This window comes from Indicator indicator, chromosome 12 (genome assembly GCF_027791375.1).
Source record: "Indicator indicator isolate 239-I01 chromosome 12, UM_Iind_1.1, whole genome shotgun sequence".
NCBI lineage: Eukaryota > Metazoa > Chordata > Aves > Piciformes > Indicatoridae > Indicator > Indicator indicator.
Window position 1 is genome coordinate 26,153,009 of NC_072021.1, and position 6,146 is coordinate 26,159,154.

The following is a 6,146-nucleotide window of genomic DNA, read 5'->3' on the forward strand; positions in this document are numbered from 1 at the left end:
CCCTCCGCTCTTCCCCTACCGCATTGCGCACCTGTGGCCGCCCGGACGCTACGCGGGCCGCTGCGGACACCCCCGGGCGCCGTGACCTTGGGGAGACGGCGGCGGGTAGGGGGCAGCGCGGCGGGAGCCGGTGTTGTGTGTATGTGCGGAGGAAGCGGCGCTCCGGGCGGCTGCTGCTCCCTGGCGGGGATGGAAAGAAAGGCCCCGTCTGACAGGGCAGTTGGTTCAGAAGGCAGCGGCGGGGAGAGCTTTGGAAGGGATCAGCGGGGATTTGGGGGTGGAGAGCAACGCGCTTAGCTGAGGGAGCTGCGGGCACGCTTCAGAAGAACGAGAACAGGCTTTCGTGTTACTGGAGAGCGTGTGTCTCCTAACCGCTCTGGGAGAAGCCGGCAGGTAGAGCTGTACTTCTATCATCTCCACGTTTAGGAAGCACGTACTTTCTGTGAGAGCGGTTCTGCCACCGCTCCCGGAGATGGACGTGAGAGAATAAAATTGAGCAATACATATTTGAGATGTTTTTATATTGCTCAACACCCCGGTACTTTATCGCAGGACGGCAGGGATCAGACCTTGCCAGCCCTTTGCCAACCGGCTGAATTCGGTGGTTCACCGACCCGCGGCTCGCACCCAGCTGGGCTCGCGGATGAACCTTCTTGCGGGCTCTGCCGTGTCCCCTGACTCCGAGCAGTGTTTGATATGGCAATAACATTGTAAGTGTACTGTTAGTTTATCCCATTTTTCTTATTTGGATGGTTTACCCAAATGTGGTTTTAATCTTGAAATAACAACAACAACAAAAAAAAAAAGTTCTAATTTCATTCTGTTGTGATTCAGCCCTGGAGGTCTAAATTCGATTGTAAGTGAGGTCGTTGTAAATCTAGAATCACAACAGCAGAATGACTGCATCGTTTACAATCAGCATTGTAAAACGCGTCATTTGTTTTTATTTGTTAAGAAGGGGGAGAAAAGTGCGTGCATACAATGTGGTTACTGTTGGTAGTGGCAGAAGGAAGCATCTGGGAAATAGCTTACAAAAATTAGAGGCATTTCTCAGACCCCTTCGAGTGTAAGCAGAAAATATTTAATGCTTATTGCAGATTAACACAGTGTGTGTCCTCTCACATTTGCAAGCCTCTTAGCAAGATGGTTTAACCACCCCAAAATGGAAGCATGAAGGCAAAACTGCATATACAGAAGTTACTTAGAAGTGGCACGGGCATATGAGATGTAGAACAGCAAATGGGCGTGCACAGGTTACAGATCTATTAGGAATTCCTGGTCCGCTCTTTATAGATGCTGTTCAGAAATGAACTTTAAATCTGCCGGTTGTGCTGTTACAGATCGATACAGGCAGCAGTCCTTAAGGATAAAGCAGAAAACATCCCTTTTTGTTGTAGGAAGGAGTAGGGTGCCTGCACATTTCATAAGGCTTTCCTCCATTTATTCTTACTATATTAAAAAAAAAAAATTCAGCCTGATTCCTCTGCACTCTCGGGTGTCAAGTTTCTGCTGACGTCAAAGGGAGCACCACGTAAAGGACAAGTACAGGATTAAGCACGACACAATGTTTGGCATGGTAGGCTTTCTTAAAAGATGTACTTAGGGTTCTTACCAGGGAAGAGAGGTCAGTCAACACTATCACTGAGGAACTGGGATTTTAATTACATGGATCTTCATTTTATCACATTATTTCTACCAGTAGGTATGTGGTACAGGCTAAGCACATAACAGACATGCATCCATAAAGAGAATGTCCATTGTTCCTAATGTCAAATAGCCATTTGCTTTGATCATTCAGCAGTTAGTAGTTGTAGGCTTGAGCCCATGCCAAGGAACTTCTATTGAGAGGTTGGCTTCTTGATTCCAGGCTCCTTCTTTTGTCTCCTTCCTGCATCAGACTCTTTTAATCTCTGGCTGTGGTTTTATGGCAAAATGCAGTGCCTTAAGAAAAGCCATAAAGTTAGCTTTGAAGAGAAGCTGGATAGTGGAAACAGCACAGTCCAGATAACACTGCACACTAATGAAGCTGCTCAGCAATGACAAAAAGCAAGGCATGTTCTCAATAACAAAAGGATACTATACACACCAGCACAGTACATACACCAGCTCGGGCACCTCACAAAAACCTACACTGAGCTCCATAAATCTGTCCCTCTGCCACAGTTCTGCTGACATTGGTGGAATGACGCATGCTAGTGAGGCCTGCTTGCACATAGAGAATGTGTAGGAGCACTGCCTAAAGCAAATGTTCACAAATCCTGTGATGGCAGGAGCATTATAAATACATTTCAAGCAATACAAATACAGGGAACAGATTAGCTAATTACTGTAGCCATTTGATTACTCATGAGTTTGACATTAACATTTTGGGTAGAAGAGATGCCAGTGTAATCTTGTCTCTCAGTCATTACTGGTACCACACACTGCTGATTTCTGGCCACTGCTGATACAAGCTGCTTTGAAACACACCTTCTGATGCACTTTGAAATACACCCTGTTTAAGTTACCTGCTATGTAAAAGTGAACAACCTCGACTGATTACACAAATAAGCTCGGTTTCCAGACTAAAGCTATTTGTTGTGATTCACTGAAATTATATCTACTGGTAAAGCCGTGTGTGGTGCAAATCAAAGGTCAGCAAGGGCATTTTAGTGTTTGGTTTGGTTGTCTCAGAACTTACAGATGTATTAGTGTACACACTTTCTCACTCCAGGCTAACATATTAGTTCACTCATAGTGTTCCACTGCCTCACAGACTGATCTTCACAGCTCCAGATACTATTTCCCTGTTTATGTGCTACCATGAGTTCATCTTCACACAGGAATGTGTCAGTGGTCACCATCCTGACTTCTTATCTATGTACCCTTTTGCAGATATGCTCCATTAGTCTTGCAAAATACTTTCTTGTGACTTCGGCAGTTGATGTTACACCATGTGGTAAGCTGGTAGCAGCTCACAGTGTAAGGCTCTTACCAGGACACACGTAAGAGTATTGCAAGGCAGCAGCAGCGGGAGCTCACCAGTGTGACTCAGTACAACACTGCACAAGCAAAGGATTTAAAAATGGTTTATAAACTAATTAAAGCCTTCAGCTTCCAGCTGGTCACAAGGCACGTTACTTCCTACTCCTCTGAGGACTAAATCTTGGCAAGAGATGCCAGTGTTCTTTGCAAAATGTAGGCGGTAACCCATATGGTCACTTCAGAGTTCCTGTACACCAAAGTCAGCAAGTTAGAGGTTTTTCCTTTGAAAAGTTCCCAGCAGCCAGAAGGTTATTGCTTCTGAGATCTTTAGTGAGTTCACCTGGTCCAATGCAGAGCCCTCACAGTGAGGATGCTATGCAGAACACTGTGGCGTTTTAGGCAGAGCAAATTCTGGAAATTCCAGCTTCATTTTACTCTCTTGTCCCAGGCTGGAAGGAATTTTAAAGACCATCTAGTTCCAACATCCCTGCCACGTGCAGGGACACCTTCCGCTAGATCAGGTTGCTCAAAGCCCTGTCCAGTGTGGCCTGGAACACTTCCAGGAATGGAGCATCCATAACCTCTCTGGGCAGCCTGTTCCTGTGTCTCACCACTATCAGTGTGAAGAATTTTTTCCTTATATCTAATCTAAATCTACCCTCTTTCAGTTCAATGCCATTACACTACATGTTCTTGTAAAACGTCCTTCCCCATCTTTCCTGTACCTTTTAGGTAGCTTTTAGCCTGCTGATCATTTTTGTGGTCCTCATCCAGACTCACTCCAACAGGTCTATGTCTGAGGACACCAGAGCTAAACACACTACTCTAGATGGGGCCTCACCAGAGTGGAGTAGAGGGGGAGAATCAGCTCTCTTGACCTGCTGGCCATGATTCTTTTGATGCAGACAAGGATATGGTTGGCTTTCTGGCTTGCAAATGCACAAGGAAAGGCCATGCTGAGCTTCTCATGAACCAGTGAGAACACATTTGACATGGTGATCAGCTGGTGTTTTTGCACAGAGAAAAACTGTACATACATGCCATCCCTTGGCTCAAGTAGACAGATGCAGGCTTCTGGGAACCCCAGACTTGCAGAGCTTTTCTCTGGTTCTAGAATAATCATCCACAAGGTGTAAGTGCATCAGCAGTACCATCTCCTGGATCATATTCTGCCTACGATCATCTTGGTCTTCTTTTCTCTCAGCTTTTTAGATATTCCACGTGTTCCTAAAATAATAGATAGAGTTATCCAAGATGTAAACAAGATGCTTCTCAGTGCAGATAGCACAATGTGACAACTGCTTAGACTTTATAGAGTCCTGCACAAGACTGTGAGATGCCTGTTGTGCTGAGTTAGAAGGCAATTCACAAATGACAGAACAGGAACTTTATCTTTCCAACTGCAAAGGAAAAGGTGGGAAATCAGTTATGAAACTGAACTACAGAGGAGAGAGACAAAAAGAGAGGAGTATCTAAGAATAAAAGCAGAGATAGTTGTAGGGAAAGAATCTAACTTTAATTCTAAGTACTAAGCTGGAAGAAATACCAAAAAACATGTTTTGTTATAAAGTTTAGTGTTTACCTTGGTATCAGTTATTATCATAAAAATGTTTGTGATGGTTTGAAACTGTCTTTTTAATTTTTCCTTGCAAAGTTCAAAACAGAGAAAGTGAAAGAATGTAAATAAGTCACTATTGGGTGTAAGAAAGCAAAATACTGATTGTTCTAAACACTTCCATTGGATAGATAGAAATGTTTAAGAACTATTACCCAAAACAAAGTAGGCACTCTGCACATTCTGCGTTCGGCAGTGGGGGCAGTTGCTGGGCTGTCTGGCTGCTGTTTCTTCTTCTCTTCTGGCTGAAGATAACACGTACTGACCTTGGCAGCTAAGTTAACAACTTTCTGCTCCAACTAAACTCTGCTTCTCTGTCCAGGGGGGTCTGGGGGGGAAGCTCCTGGGAGAGGGAGGCCCCTTTGGGAGGGTCCCCTTGGGGGGAAGCAAAGGGAGATCGGTTGTGCTTTTTCTGTTGATTGTATATATTTGTGAATGTTGTGAATTTTGTATATTTGTACATATTCATTGCATTTCATTGTAGATTTTAGACTCTGCTTGTAAATACAGCTTTTCATTTGCTTCCAGACTGAGCTAGCCTGGTTATTGTTGGTGGGGGGGAATTTCAGCTCACACCAACACAATGTTCATATCCTTGAGTAATTCCATTGGGTTCTCTGATGAGTTTATGACTGCCATCTACCTGATAATGTAAATCAACTAAATCACCTGTGCCTAAAAACCCAACCAACCACCAACCATATCTCTTTCACCTTTGTGGCAGGTAGAAATGTAAAATGTAGGAAGTTACACAGGATTTGAAGGGCTTGAACTGATGTGGCAACCCCCTACTTGTATTTGAAATTAAAAAAAAAAACATAGTGTGATGCATTCTGTTTTTGTTAGTAGAGGCCATGACATGTTCTGCTTTTGTTTGCTGAATGTGTGAAGACACTGAAAATGGTATTCAACCAGGTACCCTTTCTAAGATTTATTAATTATAAGATTTAATTCATATGAGGTCTTATACTAATATCTTAATTTGAACACAGGAATGTAGCTTCCTAAGGTAAGAGAGAGTGGTGACATGCTTTTACTCTTTGAAAGAACTTTCTACCTCAGTCATAAACAGTCACAAAAATGCTCCTGGATTGGGAATATCAGTATTGAGACTGCTGTGTGTAGAGCAGACCAAGGAAGAGTTGCACAGGAGCTCATGAGTTGCTCATGGGATGGAAGTTAGGATGGAAAGCCATAGCCTTTACAAATGGGTTGTGCTTGCACAGAGATGGATGGTGGCTGAACACCAGTGACTGCACTGTGCAAAACTGCCAAATGTCATGTCACAGGATATTAAATGCCCTATTGATTTTGTGAGTTTCTCTTCCTAAAGTTTTGGATGGTTTGAAACTGTCTTTTTAATTTTTCCTTGCAAAGTTCAAGCAGAGAAAGCTAAAGAATGTAAATAAGTCACTATTGGGTGTAAGCAAGCAAAATACTGATTGTTCTAAACACTTCCGTTGGATAGATAGAAATGTTTAAGAACCACTACTCAAAACAAAGTGGGGCAGTCTGCAGTCAGGGCAACTTGCTGGGCTGTCTGGCTGCTGTTTCTTCTCTTCTGGCT